Below are 23,841 nucleotides of genomic sequence, written 5' to 3' on the forward strand. Positions count from 1 at the left end.
AAGAATTCGAAATCCAGTTGTGGTTCATTTTAATGAAGGTTAGATCATCAACAATTTGGGTAGCCAGACGAGTCCTTTTTTCGGTTAATATTGAACCTGCAGCACTGAATACTCTTTCTGATAGGACATTAGCTGCCGGGCAAGCAAGCTCCTGTAATGCATATTCTGCCAATTCTGGCCAGGTGTCTAATTTTGATGCCCAGTAATCAAATGGGAATGACGGTTGAGGGAGAACATCGATAAGGGATGAAAAATAGTTAGTAACCATAATGGACAAATGTTGTCTCCTGTCACTTTCAATTGATGCAGCAGTACCTGTCCTGTCTGCGGTCATAGCAAAATCACTCCACAACCTGGTCAGAAAACCCCTCTGTCCAACGCCACTTCTGATGTGTGCACTCCTAACACTCCTGGTCTGCTGCCCCCTGGAGCTCGTGTGAGAACAATCACGTGCGCTGTGTGCTGGGAATGCCTGAAGCAAATGGTCAACAAGAGTTGATTGTTTGGTTGCTAATATTAGTTCCAAGTTGTCATGTGGCATAATATTTTGCAATTTGCCTTTATAGCGTGGATCAAGGAGGCAGGCCAACCAGTAATTGTCATCGTTCATCATTTTAGTAATGCATGTGTCCCTTTTGAGGATACGTAAGGCAAAATCCGCCATGTGGGCCAAAGTTCCAGTTGTCAAATCTGTGGTTGTGCTTGGTTGAGGGGCAGTTTCAGGCAAATCTACGCTTGTGTCCCTCAAAAAACCAGAACCCGCCCTTGCCACGCCACCAATTTCCAATGACCCCGGGAAAGCTTCCTCATTAAAAATATACTCATCCCCATCATCCTCCTCATCCTCCACCTCCTCTTCGCCCGCTACCTCGTCCTGTACACTGCCCTGACCAGACAATGGCTGACTGTCATCAAGGCTTTCCTCTTCCTCTGGTGCAGACGCCTGATCCTTTATGTGCGTCAAACTTTGCATCAGCAGACACATTAGGGGGATGCTCATGCTTATTATGGCATTGTCTGCACTAACCAGCCGTGTGCATTCCTCAAAACACTGAAGGACTTGACACGTCTTGTATCTTCGACCACTGCACACCTGACAACTCCATGTCTGCCATCCTACTGCCTGCCCGTGTATGTGTATCCTCCCACAAAAACATAACAGCCCGCCTCTGTTGGCACAGTCTCTGAAGCATGTGCAGTGTTGAGTTCCACCTTGTTGCAACGTCTATGATTAGGCGATGCTGGTGAAGGTTCAAAGACCGCTGATAGGTCTGCATACGGCTGGAGTGTACAGGCGAACGTCGGATATGTGAGCAAAGTCCACGCACTTTGAGGAGCAGGTCGGAGAACCCAGGATAAGTTTTCAATAAGCACTGCACCACCAGGTTTAAGGTGTGAGCCAGGCAAGGAATGTGTTTCAGTTGGGAAAGGGAGATGGCAGCCATGAAATTCCTTCCGTTATCACTCACTACCTTGCCTGCCCCAAGATCTACTGTGCCCAGCCACGACTGCGTTTCTTGTTGCAAGAACTCGGACAGAACTTCCGCGGTGTGTCTGTTGTCGCCCAAACACTTCATAGCCAATACAGCCTGCTGACGCTTGCCAGTAGCTGCCCCATAATGGGACAACTGGTGTGCAACAGTGTCAGCTGCCGATGGAGTGGTTGGCCGACTGCGGTCTATGGAAGAGCTGTCGCTTCTGCAGGAGGACGAGGAGGAGGAGGAGGGGGTGCGAACGCCTACAGCCAACTGTTTCCTAGACCGTGGGCTAGGCACAACTGTCCCGAAATTGATGTCTTCTGTGGACCCTGCATCCACCACATTCACCCAGTGTGCCGTGATGGACACGTAACGTCCCTGGCCATGCCTACTGGTCCATGCATCTGTAGTCAGGTGCACCTTTGTACTCACAGATTGCCTGAGTGCATGGACGATGCGCTGTTTAACATGCTGGTGCAGGGCTGGGATGGCTTATCTGGAAAAAAAGTGTCAACTGGGTAGCTCGTAGCGTGGTTCAGCGTACTCCATCAGGGCTTTGAAAGCTTCGCTTTCAACTAACCGGTAGGGCATCATCTCTAACGAGATTAGTCTAGCTATGTGGGTGTTAAAACCCTGTGTACGCGGATGCGAGGATAAGTACTTCCTTTTTCTAACCAGAGTCTCATGTAGGGTGAGCTGGGCTGGAGAGCTGGAGATCGTGGAACTTGCGGGTGTGCCGGTGGACATGGCAGACTGAGAGACGGTTGGAGACAGTATTGTTTCCGCCGGTGCCCTAGATGCAATATTTCCTCCTACAAAACTGGTGATTCCCTGACCCTGACTGCTTTTGGCTGGCAAAGAAACCTGCACAGATACTGCCGGTGGTGCAGAAAATGGTGGCCTTACAGTGACGAAAGGGATGTTGCGTTGCTGACTAGCTTCATTGGCCGAGGGTGCTACAACCTTAAGGGACATTTGGTAGTTAGTCCAGGCTTGAAAATGCATGGTGGTTAAATGTCTATGCATGCAACTTGTATTGAGACTTTTCAGATTCTGACCTCTGCTTAAGCTAGTTGAACATTTTTGACAGATGACTTTGCGCTGATCAATTGGATGTTGTTTAAAAAAATGCCAGACTGCACTCTTCCTAGCATCGGATCCCTTTTCAGGGATTGCAGACTGAGCTTTAACCGGATGGCCACGCTGTCCTCCAACAGGTTTTGGCTTTGTCACGCGTTTTGGGCCAGATACGGGCCTGGCAGATGGAACCTGTTGCGATGTTGATGCCTGCTGCGGCCCCTCCTCCACCTCCGCTTCTGAACTACTGCCGCCTGCACCCTGTTCCCCCAATGGCTGCCAATCGGGGTCAACAACTGGGTCATCTATTACCTCCTCTTCTAGCTCGTGTGCAACTTCGTCTGTGTCACCGTGTCGGTCGGTGGTATAGCGTTCGTGACGGGGCAACATAGTCTCATCAGGGTCTGATTGTGGATCAGTACCCTGAGAGGGCAATGTTGTGGTCTGAGTCAAAGGACCAGCATAGTAGTCTGGCTGTGGCTGTGCATCAGTGCACTCCATGTCAGAATCTACTTGTAATGAGCATGGCCTGTTAACTGTTTCACTTTCTAAGCCAGGGACGGTATGTGTAAAGAGCTCCATGCAGTAACCCGTTGTGTCGCCTGCTGCATCCTTCTCTCTTGTTGTTTTTGCTGAAGAGGACAAGGAAGCGACTTGTCCCTGACTGTGAACATCCACAAGCGATGCGCTGCTTTTACATTTACCAGTTTCAGAAGAGGAGGCAAAAGAGCTAGAGGCTGAGTCTGCAAGGTAAGCCAAAACTTGCTGTTGCTGCTCCGGCTTTAAAAGCGGTTTTCCTACTCCCAGAAAAGAGAGCGTTCGAGGCCTTGTGTAGCCAGACGACGAACCTGGCTCCACAGCTCCAGACTTAGGTGGAATATTTTTTTCCCACGACCACCTGATGCTCCACTACCACTACCATCATTACCAGCTGACAATGAACGCCCACGGCCACGACCTCTTGCCCCAGACTTCCTCATTGTTTTAAAAACTTAACCAAAGTAACTTTATTTGTTGCTGTCAAACAACTTACACGGTGTTAGGTCTCGAGTTCCCGCTTCTGCACAGGGGGAATCTCGAGCCGTCTCCGCTGCGGTCTCCCATCCCTATCCAGCCGTAGTGGAGCCTGCTCAGCAGGGACGTCGGTCCCAGCGTCTTGCTCGGTCTCACTCTGTTCAGAGAGTTACTGCTGCTTCTTCAGCTCCTGCCATTAAAGTCAGTGCTGGTCAGCAGCGAGTGGACTTCTCTGGGACCAAGTCCTTGTCTGCGCACACTGAGCATGACCAGGGCAAGATCTCCCGTTGGAGATCGAGGGTCATGTGCTCAGACTCTGCAGCGCATTCTATTGGTCCTCTTGGCAGGTCTTGGAAGGGCAAAGTTTCTGTGGCCACTTCCTGTCCTGCAACTATATAAACTGCGCATGACCGCACGGCCATGCGCTAGTGTACAATTTAATACGTGAGTTTGTTGTGAGTGCAAGTCGTTCTTTAAATACCCCTACCCTATTGTATGACTGTTCGCGTATGGTGTATGGCTGCTATCTAGCGCCCGACTAATCACTCAACGTGTCACACACGTATCAGCGTCTATTGCTTTGTGGTACCTGCCAGCACGGCACAGTTCGCACTTCGGTGCTATAATTATATATTTCCTTACACACCCAGTAGCGGTGTAGTGCCAGCAAGGGTCTAATCGGACTACAATCCCTGTTGGGGTTAAGTTCGCTGACCACTTGCTCGCGCTCTATGTGCGGTACCGCGGTCCTGTGACGCAACAGGATCGCTTTCTTCACGCTGGGTGAGGTTTAACCCACGCGTGTATACTTTTGGATACCGCCATAAAGTCTGTCATTTCCTAGCAGCAGGTTTCACCTGCACGGTGGACCCCGGACTGCGAACGCATCTATATCATCTCTCTTGGTGCGTTCCGCCAGTCCTAACACACGGTGACCTATAACTTCAGTATGATTTCAATATCCCTTTACAGGTTGGTGAGACCACAAGGAAAATCAGGCACAATGTTACACACTCTGTTTTCTGTGGCACCAAATCACAGAGATGCCACACACGCAGGACTGTCACTCAAGCACAAATGTCAATATTAACCCCTTTACCCCCAAGGGTGGTTTGCACGTTAATTTTTACAATTCTGACCACTGTCCCTTTATGAGGTTATAACTCTGGAACGCTTCAATGGATCCTGGTGATTCTGACATTGTTTTCTCATGACATACTGTACTTCATGACAATGGTAAAAATTCTTTGATAGTACCTGCGTTTATTTGTGAAAAAAATGGAAATTTGGCGAAAATTATGAAAATTTCGCAATTTTCCAAATTTAATTTTTATTCAATTAAATCACAGAGATATGTCACACAAAATACTTAATAAGTAACATTTTCCACATGTCTACTTTACATCAGCACAATTTTGGAACCAAAATTTTTTTTTGTTAGGGAGTTATAAGGGTTAAAAGTTGACCAGCAATTTCTCATTTCTACTTCACCATTTTATTTTAGGGACCACATCTCATTTGAAGTCATTTTGAGGGGTCTATATGATAGAAAATACCCAAGTGTGACACCATTCTAAAAACTACACCCCTCAAGGTGCTCAAAACCATATTCAAGAAGTTTATTAACCCTTCTGGTGCTTCACAGGAATTTTTTGAATGTTTAAATAAAAATGAACATTTAACTTTTTTTCACAAAAAATTTAATTCAGCTCCAATTTGTTTTATTTTACCAAGGGTAACAGGAGAAAATGGACCCCAAACATTGTTGTACAATTTGTCCTGAGTATGCCAATACCCCACATGTGGGGGTAAACCACTGTTTGGGCGCATGGCAGAGCTCGGAAGCGAAGGAGTGCCATTTGACTTTCAATGCAAAATTGACTGGAATTGAGATGGGACGCCATGTTTCGTTTGGAGAGCCCCTGATGTGGCTAAACATTGAAACCCCCCACAAGTGACACCATTTTGGAAAGTAGACCCCCTAAGGAACTTATCTAGAGGTGTGGTGAGCACTTTGACCCACCAAGTGCTTCACAGAAGTTTATAATGTAGAACCGTAAAAATAAAAAATCATATTTTTTCACAAAAATTATTTTTTTAGCCCCCAGTTTTGTATTTTCCTGAGGGTAACAGGAGAAATTGGACCCCAAAATTTGTTGCCCAATTTGTCCTGAGTGCGATGATACACCATATGTGGGGGGAACCACTGTTTGGGCACATGGGAGGGCTCAGAAGGGAAGGAGTGCCATTTGAATGCAGACTTAGATGGAATGGTCTGCAGGTGTCACATTGCGTTTGCAGAGCCCCTAATGTACCTAAACAGTAGAAACCCCCCACAAGTGACACCATTTTGGAAAGTAGACCCCCTAAGGAACTTATCTAGAGGTGTGGTGAGCACTTTGACCCACCAAGTGCTTCACAGAAGTTTATAATGTAGAACCGTAAAAATAAAAAATCATATTTTTTCACAAAAATTATTTTTTTAGCCCCCAGTTTTGTATTTTCCTGAGGGTAACAGGAGAAATTGGACCCCAAAATTTGTTGCCCAATTTGTCCTGAGTGCGATGATACACCATATGTGGGGGGAACCACTGTTTGGGCACATGGGAGGGCGCAGAAGGGAAGGAGTGCCATTTGAATGCAGACTTAGATGGAATGGTTTGCAGGTGTCACATTGCGTTTGCAGAGCCCCTAATGTACCTAAACAGTAGAAACCCCCCACAAGTGACACCATTTTGGAAAGTAGACCCCCTTAGGAACTTATCTAGATGTGTGCTGAGCGCTTTGACCCACCAAGGGCTTCACAGAAGTTTATAATGGAGAGCCGTAAAAATAAAACAAAAATTCTTTCCCACAAAAATTATTTTTTAGCCCCCAGTTTTGTATTTTCCCGAGGGTAACAGGAGAAATTCGACCCCACAATTTGTTGTCCAATTTGTCCTGAGTGCGCTGATACCCCATATGTGGGGGGGAACCACTGTTTGGGCGCATGGGAGGGCTCGGAAGGGAAGGAGCTCCATTTGGAATGAGGACTTAGATGGAATGGTCTGCAGGTGTCACATTGCATTTGCAGAGCCCCTAATGTACCTAAACAGTAGAAACCTCCCACAAGTGACACCATTTTCGAAACTAGACCCCCAAAGGAACTCATCTAGATGTGTTGTGATAGCTTTGAACCCCCAAGTGTTTCACTACAGTTTGTAACGCAGAGCCGTGAAAATAAAAAAAAAAATCTTTCCCCCCAAAATTATTTTTTAGCCCCCAGTTTTGTATTTTCCCGAGGGTAAGAGGAGAAATTCGACCCCAAAAGTTGTTGTCCAATTTGTCCTGAATACGCTGATACCCCGTATGTTGGGGGAAACCACCGTTTGAGCGCATGGCAGAGCTCGGAAGGGAAGGAGCGCCATTTGGAATGCAGACTTAGATGGAATGGTCTGCAGACGTCACATTGCGTTTGCAGAACCCCTAATGTACCTAAACAGTAGAAACCCCCCACAAGTGACCCCATATTGGAAACTAGACCCCCCAGGGAACTAATCTAGATGTGTTGTGAGAACTTTGAACCCCCAAGTGTTTCACTACAGTTTATAACGCATCTTTTTTTTTCCCACAAAAAATATGTTTTAGCCCCGAGTTTTGTATTTTCCCAAGGGTAACAGGAGAAATTGGACCCCAAAAGTTGTTGTCCTATTTGTCCTGAGTACGCTGATACCCCATATGTTGGGGTAAACCCCTGTTTGGGCACACGGGAGAGCTCGGAAGGGAAGAAGCACTGTTTTACTTTTTCAACGCAGAATTGGCTGGAATTGAGATCGGATGCCATGTCGCGTTTGGAGAGCCCCTGATGTGCCTAAACAGTGGAAACCCCACAATTATAACTGAAACCCTAATCCAAACACACCCCTAACCCTAATCCCAACAGTAACCTTAACCACACCTCTAACCCTGACACACCCCTAACCCTAATCCCAACCCTATTCCCAACCGTAAATGTAATCTAAACCCTAACTGTAACTTTAGCCCCAACCCAAACTGTAGCCCTAGCCCTAACCCTAGCCCTAACCCTAGCCCTAACCCTAGCCCTAACCCTAGCCCTAACCCTAGCCCTAGCCCTAACCCTAGCCCTAACCCTAGCCCTAACCCTAACCCTTGCCCTAGCCCTAGCCCTAGCCCTAACCCTAGCCCTAGCCCTAACCCTAACCCTAGCCCTAACCCTAGCCCTAACTCTAACCCTAGCCCTAATGGGAAAATGGAAATAAATACATTTTTTTAATTTTTCCCTAACTAAGGGGGTGATGAAGGGGGGTTTGATTTACTTTTATAGCGGGTTTTTTTAGCGGATTTTTATGATTGGCAGCCGTCACACGCTGAAAGACGCTTTTTATTGCAAAAAATATTTTTTGCGTTACCACATTTTGAGAGCTATAATTTTTCTATATTTTGGTCCACAGAGTCATGTGAGGTCTTGTTTTTTGCGGGACGAGTTGACGTTTTTATTGGTAACATTTTCGGGCACGTGACATTTTTTGATCGCTTTTTATTCGAATTTTTGTGAGGCAGAATGACCAAAAACCAGCTATTCATGAATTTCTTTTGGGGGAGGCGTTTATACCGTTCCGCGTTTGGTAAAATTGATAAAGCAGTTTTATTCTTCGGGTCAGTACGATTACAGTGACACCTCATTTATATCATTTTTTTATGTTTTGGCGCTTTTATACGATAAAAACTATTTTATAGAAAAAATAATTATTTTGGCATCGCTTTATTTTCAGGACTATAACTTTTTTATTTTTTTGCTGATGATGCTGTATGGTGGCTCGTTTTTTGCGGGACAAGATGACGTTTTCATCGGTACCATGGTTATTTATATCTGTCTTTTTGATCGCGTGTTATTCCACTTTATGTTCGGCGGTATGATAATAAAGCGTTGTTTTTTGCCTCGTTTTTTTTTTTTTTTTTTTTTCTTACGGTGTTTACTGAAGGGGTTAACTAGTGGGCCAGTTTTATAGGTCGGGCCGTTACGGACGCGGCGATACTAAATATGTGTACTTTTATTGTTTTGTTTTTTTTATTTAGATAAAGAAATGTATTTATGGGAATAATATTTTTTTTTTTTTCATTATTTTGGAATATTTTTTTTTATTTTTTTTTCACATTTGAAATTTTTTTTTTTACTTTTTTACTTTGTCCCAGGGGGGGACAATACAGATCAGTGATCTGACAGTTTGCACAGCACTCTGTCAGATCACTGATCTGACATGCAGCGCTGCAGCCTTCACAGTGCCTGCTCTAAGCAGGCTCTGTGAAGCCACCTCCCTCCCTGCAGGACCCGGATCCGTGGCCATCTTGGATCCAGGGCTGGAGGGAGCAGGGAGGGAGGTGAGACCCTCACAGCAACGCGATCACATCGCGTTGCTGCGGGGGGCTCAGGGAAGCCCGCAGGGAGCCCCCTCCCTGCGGGAAGCTTCCCTGTACCGCCGGCACATCGCGATCATCTTTGATCGCGGTGTGCCGGGGGTTAATGTGCCGGGGGCGGTCCGTGACCGCTCCTGGCACATAGTGCCGGATGTCAGCTGCGATAGGCAGCTGACACCCGGCCGCGATCGGCGGCGCTCCCCCCGTGAGCGCCGCCGATCGCGCTGGACATACTATCCCATCCATGGTCATAGGGGCCCACCCCACATGGACGGGATAGTACGTCCGATGTCAGAAAGGGGTTAATCTCCCACCTATTTTTTTTTTTTTTTTCAGGGAGACTTTAGAAACAAAATAAAATAAAATGATTTTTTCAGGAAGAATTTAGAAACCAAATAAAATAAAATGATTTTTTCAATGACAAATTAAATACCAAATAAAAAAAAAATAAAAAAAGGCTTTCTATGCCCCACTGAGTGAGAGATGGCACACACAGGAGTCAGGAGTGGCACACAAGCCCTGAGGCCAATATTTTTCTCCCACTGATTGATGTAGTGATATTTTCAGGTAGATTTTAGAACCCAAATCAAGCAAAAAAATAAATAGGCTTTCTATGCCCCACTGAGTGAGAGATGGCACACACAGGAGTCAGGAGTGGCACACAAGCCCTGAGGCCAATATTTTTCTCCCACTGATTGATGTAGTGATTTTTTCAGGTAGGTTTTAGAACCCAAATCAAGCAAAAAAATAAATAGGCTTTCTATGGCCCACTGAGTGAGAGATGGCACACACAGGAGTCAGGAGTGGCACACAAGCCCAGAGGCCAATATTTTTCTCCCACTGATTGATGTAGTGATTTTTTCAGGTAGATTTTAGAACCCAAATCAAGCAAAAAAATAAATAGGCTTTCTATGGCCCACTGAGTGAGAGATGGCACACACAGGAGTCAGGAGTGGCACACAAGCCCAGAGGCCAATATTTTTCTCCCACTGATTGATGTAGTGATTTTTTCAGGTAGATTTTAGAACCCAAATCAAGCAAAATAATTAATAGGCTTTCTATGGCCCACTGAGTGAGAGATGGCACACACAGGGATGGCACTCTAGCAGAAATGCCAATCTTAATCTCCCACAAAAAAAAAAAAAAACAGGGACTGTCCTACAATTACTATCTCCCTGCAGTAATCTCAGCCAGGTATAACAGGCAGCAATAAGGAGTGGACTGATGCACAAATTAAATAAAAAGTGTGGACAAACAAAAAAGATAGCTGTGCAGAAAGGAAGGAACAAGAGGATTTGTGTTTTGAAAAAAGCAGTTGGTTTGCACAGCGACGTACACACAGCAATGCAGCTATCAGGGAGCCTTCTAGGGCAGCCCAATGAGCTACAGCGCTGAGAAAAAAAAAATGTAGCTTCCACTGTCCCTGCACACCGAAGGTGGTGTTGGACAGTGGAAATCGCTACAGCACAAGCGGTTTGGTGGTTAATGGACCCTGCCTAACGCTATCCCTGCTTCTGACGAAGCGGCAGCAACCTCTCCCTAAGCTCAGATCAGCAGCAGTAAGATGGCGGTCAGCGGGAACGCCCCTATATAGCCCCTGTGACGCCGCAGACAGCAAGCCAATCACTGCAATGCCCTTCTCTAAGATGGTGGGGACCAGGACCTATGTCATCACGCTGCCCACACTCTGCGTTCACCTTCATTGGCTGAGAAATGGCGCTTTTCGCATCATTGAAACGCGACTTTGGCGCGAAAGTCGTGTACCGCATGGCCGACCCCGCACAGGGGTCAGATCGGGTTTCATGAAACCCGACTTTGCCAAAAGTCGGCGACTTTTGAAAATGAACGACCCATTTCGCTCAACCCTAGTTACAATGACATTTCCCAGTGAATGCATTTGCATTGGTTGAAAGCAATTTTAAAGTTGAAAAACGCATCCAAAACGCTGCAAGTGAACATGTACCAAGTGGCGGAGGAATATTTTTGTCTGGGGTTAATTATTTTGCCTTATATACAAGTCATTACCCTGGAAAGGATGTACCTTAACATATTTCCCAGCAAAATCTATTTTGACTTCGTTTTTGTATGTTTTTGGGTGCACCTGTAAAAATGGTGTGAATCTCTGACAAGATTTCTTACAGCTGTCAGTCAGAAATGCTTCCAGTGGTGATCCCCATGATGTTCCCATGTCATTTGAGCTGTGCTTCCATCATTTTCAGACGTTTTTAGACCTTGAAAGGACCCCCAGGTGGATCATAGTAAAAATACTCGGGTTTCCCATAGAATTACATTGGGTTTGTTGCTCGGGTCGAGTACCCGAGAATTCCAATTTGCTCGTCCCGAGCAACAAGCACCCGACATTTTAGTGCTCGCCCATCACTGTTACTTACCAGTGTGGTGAACTTTGCAGAAGAATAAAGTGTATATCTTGAAGTAACCATTATGAGTGCAGCCACATACTTTGAATAACCGGTCCTGATGCCAGTCCAGCCAGCACCTCCATTAAAACAAAGAGTGCGTGTCTTATAGGATCTTCACAGACTTAATTAATCAGTCAGACTCTAACCTCTACAACATGGGCAAGACCAAGGAGCTTCATAAGGACGTCAGAGACAAGATCATAGACATGCAGGAAGCTGGAAGCTGCTACAAAACAATAAGTAAGACGCTGGGTGAGAAGGAGAAAACTGTTGGTGCAATAGTAATAAAATGTAAGAAATGCAAAATGACTGTCAATCAACATCGATCTGGGGCACCATGGAAAATCTCACCTCGTAGGGTATCCTTAAACATGAGGAAGGTGAGTGATCAGCCTAAAACTACTTGGGAGGAACGTGCTAATGATCTCAAGACAGCTGGGACCACAGTCACGAAGAAAACAATTGCTAACACATTGCGCCGTAAAGGTTTAAAATTCTGCAGTGCCCGCAAGGTCCTCATGCTCAAGAAGGCACATGTGCAGACTTGTCTGCAGTTTGCCATTGAAATCCTGGATGATTCTGTGAGTGACTGGAAGAAGGTGCTGTGGTCAGATGAGACAAAAATTGAGGTCTTTGGCATTAACTCAAATCGCTGTCTTTGGAGGAAGAGAAATGCTGCCTATCACCCAAAGAACACTGTCCACATTGTCAAGCATGGAGGAATAAGCATGTTTTGGGGGTGTTTCTCTGCTAAAGGCACAGGACTACTTCACCACATCAACCGGGGATTGGATGGAGCCATATACCGCAAAATCCTGAGTGGGTTGTGGCTGGGTCTTACAGAAAGACAATAACTCAAAACATACAGCCAGGGCAACAAAGGAGTGGCTCAAAAAGAAGCACATTGAGGTCATGTAGTGACCTACCCAGTCTCCAAACCTTAATCCCATAGAAAACGTATGGAGGGAGATGAAGCTCCGAGTTGCCAAGCGGCAGCCTCAAAATCTTAATGATTTAGAGTTGATCATCAACTACTAAAAATGTCTGACTGCTGTGTCTACCAACAAGGGTTTTGTCACCAAGAGGGTTCAAATACTTATTTCTCACTGCAAAATGCAAATACATTTACATAATTTGTACAATGTGATTTTCTGGATTTAATTTTTGATTTTCTATCTCTCAATGTTAAAATTAACCGACCCTTAAAATTATAGACTGTCATGTCTTTGTCAGTGGACAAACGTACAAAATCGGTAAGGGATCAAATATTTATTCCCCCCCACTGTAACTCCTTCAGCCCCCTTTGAAGCCAACAGGCAATGCAATAATATGGAAATGCTTTTATTGCGTCAAATCTTTTTTGACACATCACAGTTAATTGTTTATTGCATTTTGTGGTCAAATACATCAGGATTTCTATTTTTTTTTACCTTTTTTTAGGTTATGTAGTTATATAGGTATGAAATCGAGCAGATACTAGGAACAATTAATCCTATAAAATAATATATTTATGATCTAAGGTATGATTTGAGATTAATGATAACAATCTTATTTAACCATAATTTAATAAAGTCATTGCTTAAGACCTAAGACTGCAAATAATCTGAGAGCAACTAGAAATGCTGTATACATTTAAGGGTCGATTCAACAATACTGGTGTTGTACATGCCAGTAGTAACGAAGGGACATGATGGGTAACATGCACCAAATTCATTGTGAGGCATATACCATTTAATGATTTTGTTGCATCTTCTCATTGTTATGCGCCTCCATGCACCTCGCCAAAATTAAAACTCCAGTCTGAGACTGGAGTAACAATTCTGGTTTAAGTTACACTCCTAGAGGGGCAAAAATGATGATAAATATGTCCAGACACTCTGTCCCACCTATGCCCACTTTTGCAGAGCTGGCAAGGGCTGATGTAAAAACTCCAAAATGTGATACATTTTTCTTCAACACAAGGTTGCACAAAAATCTTGTGACCTATCAAAGTTTCCCAAAAAAACTGGCACAAACACCTTGATGATTCAACCCTTAGATTAAGACAAGCACTTGACATAATGTCCTCCTAATGATAACTTTGTACAATAGCTTTGATTGTTTCTAACATTGATAAAACTTTCAGATTTATGGGCCCCAAAGTTATGTGTGTTTTGCCCCTTATTTTGTATGCTCCCGATTCATTATTATATTTGTGCCTTTTTATGTCTATTTTAGATGCACTCATTTGTTGTATAGTTTTGTTTTCTGCTTTGTTCGTGGAGTTTAGTGATTCTAGATGCTTTCGCTTGGTTCATCTGTTCATCTGAGTACACCAGTATTTTGTCACAATTTTTAGCTCCAAAAATTTGCAGACACAGTTCAAGACATAAAACACATTTTTTTTTTACTTTTTGCCAGATTCATGAGTCGCTTGAGCTTTTGTGAAAATTTGAATAAAAAGGCAACTAATACTACTGGACAAAAAAAGGAATGTAATTTAAAAATATATATATTAATTAGGGCTATTGAGCTTTCTAATTAATATAAAGCGTGATAAATGACATCAGGAACATTTTCAGTTTGACTTATTATATGGTATATTGAAAGAGAGATTTTTTAAGTTATTAAGATTTTTAACTTTTTATATTAGCTTTTCAATGAGCTTATACGGTTGTTTAACTGAGGATCCATATTATTCACAACATCTGTCACAAAAGCTTAATGTTGCCTTTCGAAAACAAAATAATCAAAGTTTTGAACTGTCATTGAAAGATAATATGCAATACCCTTGGTACTGAATTCAGTAATCTCTCCACTCTCTTGAATTAAGATGAAACACAAGGCAATTCAGCTCAGAAAAGAAACTAGGTCACCCTGGTTCTCCTAGCAGACATGATTTTCAATAGATTTATCCATCACAAGAAACAACCTTACATGTAAACATGCAAATTTTTTGTGAATTAACACATGTATATTCATCACTTAAATGAAAGAAGAGTCAAATTTGACAGCGGAAAATCATAGCCGCTCTAGCATTTATTTTGTGAAACTCAATTGAAACTTACTTAGAAAGTAAGATTTTATAGGCAGTTAAATATTTTTATCTATCTATCTATCTATCTATCTATCTATCTGTCCTCTATCTATCACAAAAACAATAGCACTATGCAAATATTTATAAGCATTTGTTTATTGATCCAATGCCAGTTACACAAAAATATTTACTAAAATTTCCAACTTTTTTTTGTCTATAGCTGTATATGTTTTCATGGTTTAATGGTTGGAGGATCAGAATATGCGGTGAGGACAGGAAGGGTAGTAATGAATAGTGGAGAGGACTGAAATTTGAGTGGAAACTGAGTATAGCCACTTTTCTAACTTTTTCATTTTTTGCATATTAAGCTTATCATGCTCTGGTGTTTGGAGAGAACACGGAGTAAAATGGGACATTAAATTTACAGAGAATAAAGTCTCTGTGAATCAAATTTTCCAGGAGAAAGCACACAAACAGGCCAATTTTGTCTGATTTGCTTATTTCAACTACCAAAATATACACTCTGAAGGGGCAAGGTGCAAATTTAATAAACTGTGATAGTGGGCACTACTAGAGCGCAACTAACCTTTTGCAGAGAAGGTTTTGTAGAGAGAAGACTGTTGCTCAAAAATAATTGATGTGTGTTTTGTAATGCCGATTTCAGACATCCATGAAACAAACTGTTTTTTACATTGGAAAACTCAATTGACCATTGGGTCTCTTGACCTGAGCTAACTACTGCATGGGCATACATGCAGAAAATAAAATAAAAAGAGAGAGTGTTACATGTAAAGGTCACCAATATCAGAAGTAAGGAGGAGGAGTTACTGCACTCACCTACAATTATTGTGCTGATCAGGCACAACACTGAATACATGAATACAACCGAAAAAGATGATACAATGGTCAAATTTGAGAAAAAATCAATATAAACTTTATTAACACCTATTAAAAACTACATCACACCAAACTGGGACAGAGGGTGAAAATGGAACAACACATACGCTCCGTGTGATACATAGGTAACCGACACAATCACCCAGCAAAGCAGCTAAACTCCATGGTATCTGTATACATGTTTAGTCCTTTGTATGGACCGCTACCAGCTGTAGCCACTACATACTCTATTAATTACTACACAGTGTGCTAATATCCTGTCACTACTCACTGGTACAAATAGAACAGACACACTCGCATATCCTAGCTGACAATTCCCAGCAAAGACCGTATAACCGGTCAATAGTATTACCTGTGTTGCAGGGATACCGGAGTAAGGCTGCAGTCCGGGTGAAGGTCAGTCAGTCCGAAAAATTGGGAAAACTTTGAAAGTGTCCTCAAGTGCAGTTGCAAAAACCATCAAGCGCTACAAAGACACTGGAACACATGAGGACTGCCCCAGGAAAGGAAGACCAAGAGTCACCTCTGCTTCTGAGGATAAGTTTATCCAAGTCACCAGCATCAGAAATTGCAAGTTAACAGCAGCTCAGATTAGAGACCATGTCAATGCCACACAGAGTTCTAGCAGCAGACACATCTCTACAACAACTGTTAAGAGGAGACTTTGTGCAGCAGGCCTTCATGGAAAAATAGCTGCTAGGAAACAGGCAACAAGGAGAAGAGACTTGTTTGGGCTAAAGAACACAAGGAATGGACACTAGACCGGTGGAAATCTGTGCTTTGGTCTGATGAGTCTAAATTTGAGATCTTTGGTTCCAACCACCATGTCTTTGTGTGATGCAGAAAAGGTGAACGGATGGACTCTACATGCCTGGTTCCCACAGTGAAGCATGGAGGAGGAGGTGTGATGGTGTGGGGGTGCTTTGCTGGTGACATTGTTGGGGATTTATTCAAAATTGAAGGCATACTGAACCAGCATGGCTACCACAGCATCTTGCAGCGGCATGCTATTCCATACGGTTTGCGTTTAGTTGGACCAACATTTATTTTTCAACAGGACAATGACCCCAAACATACCTTCAGGCTGTTTAAGGGCTATTTGACCAAGAAGGAGAGTGCTACGCCAGATGACCTGGCCTCCACAGTCACCAGACCTGAACCCAATCAAGATATTTTGGGGTGAGCTGGACCGCAGAGTGAAGGCAAAAGGGCCAACAAGTGCTACGCATCTCTGGGAACGCCTTCAAGATTGTTGGAAGACCATTCCCGGGGACTACCTTGAAGCTCATCAAGAGAATGCCAAGAGTGTGGAAAGCAGTCATCAAAGCAAAAGGTGGCTACTTTGAAGAACCTAGAATATAAGACATATTTTCAGTTGTTTCACACTTTTTTGTTAAGTATATAATTCCACATGTGTTAATTCATAGTTTTGATGCATTCAGCGATAATGTACAATCTTCATAGTCATGAAAATACATAAAAATCTTTAAATGAGGTGTGTCCAAACTTTTGGTCTGTACTGTATATATATATATATATATATATATATATATATATATATATATATATATGTATATATATATATATATATATATTTATATATGTTCATTATTGAAATTGTAACAATAAAAAGAAAAAGTTAATGAATTATGGAAAGCACAGGAGCTATTGACATGTTACTGACATGCAAATGATGAAAAATTTGGAACACCATTTTAAAAACTCAATTTATTTAGTATCGATTATGATGTACGATAGTAGAAAAATATGCACTTTCATACATTGGCAAGCAAGATAGTGTTTTTGGACTAATAATAATAATAATAATCTTTATTTATATAGCGCCAACATATTCCGCAGCGCTTTAAGAAATTAGAAGTAAACAACAGACCATTACTAGTAAAACGCATTTTAAACCAGTGGATACAAATGGATACCTAGATTTTTAAAGCGCACATTGCTCCAAATGGAAATGCTCCCTCAAGTCAAATTCGATGTAGAGGCGAAATTTACATCTACATTTGATTATATGGAACAATCCCAAATTTTAATTTTTAGATTTAAGGACAAAAGAAATCCTCATTCTCTAATAAAAATAAGCTTATCAGAAAAATCTTGCCCTTTCACAAAGTGAAATATATATACAATTATATTATACCATATATATAATATATGGTAATAACTGCTTTTATTGGCTAAGCCACTTGGGAAAAATGATTTATTTCTAATTGTTTTATAATCTCCTGGCTAGTGAGCCCTTGCATGTTATCATGGTTAAGTATGAGTCTTGTTTCTTTTTTTATCTATAGGAAAGTTTATAAATATTTGATATATTATAGTTACAGACTAAACTACTTACAGAATTTAATACTTTCTTGAAATATTGGTAGTCAAATAAATAGATCTGGTCTTTTCACCATGGTCTGATAATAGCTGATTACTTTGATTGTTTTTGACATGAGAAGGGCATTTGGTGGTCATCTCTAGGATCATTATTTGTCATGAAGATGCATGAACTCAATGCTACAGATCAAGAGGAGCATATAAACATGTCAATATTGGTGTATCCCATTTTATTTACCATTACTACTTACTCCTGGCAATCAATCATATTTCAGATAGCAATTGAAAGAACGGATGAATAAAAAGGTCATTGGCTGCTCTGATAAACATTAGTTAGTAATACAGACCATTTATTGCGTTGTCTTAGAAACAGAAAGTATATATATTTTAAGGCCTATTTTTGTAAGCCAATTCATTTTTACATTTTTGAATTTTTGAATATTATCTACCATTTATGGTAACCTAGATGCTGTAGTAAAATGATCACCCTACCAATTGAAGTCGCAGTAAAATGTTATTGTGACTACTCCATGAACTAGATAAAATGAAAACAAGTGTAGATCAAACTGTGATTGGAATTATCTTATAGGAATGTGGTGTAGTAAGGTGGGGACTGATCTCATGGGACCAGCATGAAACTAATAAGATTTACTAATGGCTTGGGCCTTTGTAATTTGATGAGAAGTCTAACAGAAGAATAAAAATAGCCACATTTTTAATTGGATATTGATCTCAACAGATATTCTCCTCCTAAGTACCTGTGAGAATTAGTTATCTTAGAATCATTGGATACATTATATTTATCATGATTTCCTAATAATTGTTTGTGCAGCATTGTTATATAAAAATGCATTACCGCGTAATTATTTGATAGATCAATTCAATTATGTTGTTTTGATTTTCAAAGCACTTAAATGCTGCGTTAGTGCAATAGCAAAGCTATTTAAAATGGTTAAATGACCTTTTACATTTACGCTTACATCTAACAGCTGTATTATATTTATTTTCCTTTCTATTCTGCAGCGACAAGGGACATGTAAAACAAAATAATTTGCCAATACACATAACAGAATAGGATTGTGTATTCTGGGAGGACATTGTGCTTTTCTTAACCCTGTTATGATGTGGATTTTTCCCCAAAATTTAAATATAGTACAACTTTACAGTATTACACTTCTTACAATGAAAAGCTTTGTTTCAATTGGTAGTAACTTTTTTTTCAGGATAGCCATAACATATGTAATGGCAATGCCCTATCCATATTAGGTAAAAGCCTGAAATGGCTGATGCTTCGTAGACCTTCGTCATATATACAAGCTGAGATTACCTCCCTGAACGGCTGCAGAAAACAATTTGGTATGATAGCTGCAGGGTATTTGGGAGATGCCCACTCTGTGAGTCTTTAGCAGTTTGTAAAATGACACTGTGCATTTTGTTGGGTATCCTTGTTAATCAATTTTCAAAGTGTTCAAATTTGAACACTGCGAATTTGAGTAAATTCATCTTGGAATTAATCCTCTGCAGACTGATGCGCTCATTCTGTTTGCAAGCATTTGGTTGAAAGGTGTCACTTCATCAGGTAGGTTTACAAATGAATCACTGAGAAAAGGGCACAACATTTTAAAAGATATCATAAAATGTTTGTGCATACACTGGATTAGGTGAAGCACTCTAAAGATATGCCAAAGTAATAAAACTGAGTTTTTTGTTACAGATGGAGATGTAATAGACTTGATGACTTTGAACTTCAGTTAACAAAAGTTAGTTTGATGGAGCCCTGCTCTGTGTAGGACAAATTCTCACTTCCTATGAGCACTGACCATTATGCGGTGCTCATAGCAATTTCGACAATGATAAACACAGGGTGTTTCCTGCAGACCCCGGGTTCTCATGCTAACCCCTCAGCGACCCAGGGTCATGTGACACGCCAGTCTTCTCACTAGAATACACAGAATTCTAATGCGCACGCGCCACATAGGTCCATAAAATGGACATTAATCTAATTTGCAATTAATTTCCTTAATTGTCAGCATTAAGGAAGGCAGTAGGCCGGTTATATGATCTATATCTGTGTGGTCTAGCATTTCATTGAGTCCCTTTGGACAACTATATATACCTATTCCATGCCTGTTGTTTGAACTAGGAGAGCCGGTTACATGCAGGATCTGGGACATTTGGGACTGGTTCAGCTGGCAGCTTAGGGTATTAAGCATGTGTATTATTATTGTATTATCTTGCTGCTGGATTTGATGTCCTCTGTATTTTTTTGCACACATTTTGTGTACTGGTACATGGATCCTTGTCATTGTATTTTGGGGGGTGAGGGTTGGTCCATTTAGTTTTTAAATGTTTGTTCCCCCCTTTTTTAACTCTATGTGTAGTGACATGTTATAATAAAATAAAGTGTATTACATATGGTTGATCCCACTGTGTGTTAGGTGTTGAGTTCCTGCTTCTGCACAAGGGGAATCTCGAGCCATCTCCGCTGCGGTCTCCCATTCTTCTCCAGCCGCAGTGGAGTCTGCTCAGCAGAGACGTCGATCCCAGCGTCTTGCTCAGTCTCACTCTGTACAAAGAGTTACTGCTGCTTTTCCTGCTTCTGCCATTGAAGTCAGTGTTGGGCAGCGGCGAGCAGATGCTTTTGGGGCTAAGTCCTGCTTTTCTCTTTCTGAGCATGCCCAGGGCAAGATCTCCCATTGGAGATCGAGGGTCACATGCTCAGGTACTGCAGCACATCCCATTGGTCCTCCAGGAAGGTCCTGAAAGGGCAAAACTTCCCATTGGTCCTTTATTGGAGGGTCCTGAACGTGCTGCAACTATATAAGCTGCGCATGACCGCACGGCCATGCGCTAGTGTAGACTTGATAATGTGTGTGTGTTGATGGATGCATGTCGATGGATGAAAGCTCCTAAATCATTCCCATTCCTAGTGTTGTTGACTGGTTGCGAATGAAGGATTGCTATCTAGCACCCGACTTAGCCATCAGCACGTAAACACACAATACAGCGTCTTATTGCTGTGACCGCCAGTGCGGCGCCTTGTGCTTTCACAGCGCTTTCCTGACCCAAGCCTGGGTGGTTAGTGGCGTTCGCCAGTGCGGCACTGCATGCACTCTCGTGCTTCTATTACTGTTACTCTGACACCTCAGTAGCGGTGTCGAGCGCATGAGGTCTATGTACTTAAATCCTGTGTCTTGGGATTGAGTTCTGAGACTCCTTGCTTGTGCTCTTGGTGCGGTACCGTGGCCCTGTGACGTAACAGGGTTCGCTTCCTTCAGACAGGGTGAGGTTAACCCATGTGTGTATTCACTTTGTACCGCCATATAGTTCGTCATTACTTGGCAGCAGGTTCCATCTCTGCACGGTGGACCCCGGGCTGCGAACGCACCATACTCTATCTGTCTTATTATTTGGTGCGTTCCGCTAGCCCTAACATTATACTAGCGCCAGGGTAGGTTGGCGGCTCTCGAGAGCTCAACCTCAGCTGTGGATGTTACCGCAGTTGCTGTACAGGCTGCTAGCGTGGCTGCAGCAACCTTGTCCATTGCCACCCCTGTTGCGACATTATCTCACCTCCCGCTGCCAGAAAAATTTTCTGGTGATAGCAAATTTTGTAGGGGATTCGTGAGTCAGTGCTCTATTCACCTCGAGCTCCTGGCTGCACGTTTTCCCACAGAGCGGGCTAAGGTGGGATTTATAGTGTCTCTCTTGTCGGACAGGGCGTTGGAATGGGCTACGCCGCTCTGGGAGCATGGCGATCATGTGGTGCAGAGTGCTCCGCTGTTCCTGAGCACTCTGAAACAGGTCTTTTTAGGACCTCAAGTCACCCATGATACTGCGCTCCAACTGCTGGCATTAACTCAGGGTGAGTCCTTGGTCAGTCATTTTGCCGTCCAATTCCACACTTTAGCTTCTGAGCTGAACTGGTCGGATAAAGCCCTTATTTTGGAGGGGCCTGGCTGATCACGTTAAGGACGCTCTGGCCACTAGGGAGATTCCTGTCACACTGGAGGAGTTAATAACTGTCTCCACTCGAATTGACCTCTGTTTTAACGAGCGGAGGTTAGAGCGAGCCCAGTGTAGGCAGAGGTTTTGGCTGGCTCCTACCTTCGCCAAACCTCTGGAATCTCCGGTCCTGGTTCCTGAGTCACATGAGGCCATGGAAGTGTCACAAGCGGGATCTAAGTCCCGGACCACTTGTGCACACAAGGTCTGTCATGTTTGCCATCAGTCAGGACATCTAGCCACCAGATGTCCTCAGCGGTCGAGGAAACGTCAGCGTCTAGTGGTAGTAGGTGGAGGTACACTAGACACGGCGACGTTTGCCTCTAAATTGTCCTTTAAGGGGACAATTATTATAGGCTCATTCTCCCACTCGGTAGAGCTCTGCGTGGATTCTGGGGCGGAGGGCAATTTTATGTCTTCTGCCTTCGCCCAACGTCACGCAATACCCCTGGTTATGCTAGCTCAACCAGTAACGGTACGAGTGGTGAATGGGTCGACACTGCCCTCACAGATAACACACCAGACCATCCCTTTTACTCTGTCCATGTCGCCATCTCATCAGGAGATTATATCTCTGCTCGTCATTCCTGAGGGAATTGATGAGGTCCTGTTGGGAATACCTTGGCTACGGTACCACTCTCCTCATATCGAGTGGTCCTCAGGCAGAATTCTGGGATGGGGTGAATCTTGTGGGGGTAGGTGTCAGAGGGAGTGCGTTCAGGTTGCTACTACAGAGGTACCCGCAGATCTATCCTCTCTCCCCAAGCAGTATTGGTCTTATGCAGATGTGTTCTCCAAAAAGGCGGCGGAGACCCTTCCGCCCCATCGCCCCTATGACTGTCCTATTGATCTCTTGCCTGGTGCTGAGCCTCCCCGGGGTCGAGTCTATCCGTTATCTCTCCCGGAGACGGAGGCAGTGTCACAGTACATCCAGGAAAATCTGGCAAGAGGATTCATTAGGAAGTCAGTGTCACCTGCTGGGGCAGGGTTCTTCTTCGTGCAGAAGAAGAATGGGGAATTGAGTCCATGCATAGACTACAGGAGTCTTTACGCCATCACCGTTAAGAATAAGTATCCTTTGCCCTTGATATCTGAGCTCTTCGATAGGCTTTGGGGAGCAAGGGTATTTTACTAAATTAGATCTGTGGGGTGCTTACAACCTGATTCGCATCCGTGAGGGGGACGAATGGAAGACGGCTTTTAACACCAGGGATGGGCACTATGAATATCTGGTGATGCCCTTCCGGCTCTGTAATGTCCCAGCCGTTTTCCAAGACTTTGTGAACGACATCTTCCGGGATATGCTTTCCACCTCGGTCGTAATCTATCTGGATGATATTCTCATCTACTCTCCAGATATTGACTCCCACCGGAGAGATGTTTGCAAAGTCTTCGACCTCCTACGGGCAAACTCCCTCTATGCCAAGTTGGACAAGTGTATGTTCGAGCAGGAGTCCTTGCCTTTCCTAGGCTATATCATCTCTGCCCAGGGATTGGCTATGGATCCTGCCAAACTACAGGCAGTGATGGACTGGCAGGAACCCCATTCTCTTAAAGCGGTGCAGTGCTTTATGGGGTTCATTAATTATTATCGCCAGTTCATTCCGCACTTCTCAACTTTGGTAGCTCCCTTGGTTGCCCTCACCAAGAAGGGGGCAAATCCCAAATTGTGGTCTGAGGAGGTCTCCAAGGCCTTTAACTCCATAAAGTCACACTTCGCTAGCACTCCCATCCTACATCGCCCCGATGTTGATAAGCCATTTATCATGGAGGTGGATGCCTCTTCTGTTGGTGCTGGAGCAGTCCTCTTCCAAAAGGATGCTCAAGGTCGGAAGCATCCTTGCTTCTTCTTTTCTAAGATCTTCTCACCAGCAGAGAGGAATTATTCCATCGGGGACAGGGAGTTGCTAGCCATGAAGTTGGCTTTCTCGGAGTGGAGACATCTCTTGGAGGGAGCTCGTTTTCCCTTCCAAGTCTTCACAGACCATAAAAATTTGGTGTACCTGCAGACAGCCCAACGGATGAATTCTCGCCGGGCCAGATGGTCCTTATTCTTCTCCTGGTTTCATTTCACCCTCCATTTTCTTTCTGGGGAAAAGAACATTCGGGCCGACGCTCTCTCTCACTCCGTTGTGTCATCTGCGGAGGAGGAAGAGGAGCCTCGGCTTATTGTCCC

Source organism: Ranitomeya imitator, chromosome 5 (assembly GCF_032444005.1).
Source record: "Ranitomeya imitator isolate aRanImi1 chromosome 5, aRanImi1.pri, whole genome shotgun sequence".
Lineage (NCBI taxonomy): Eukaryota > Metazoa > Chordata > Amphibia > Anura > Dendrobatidae > Ranitomeya > Ranitomeya imitator.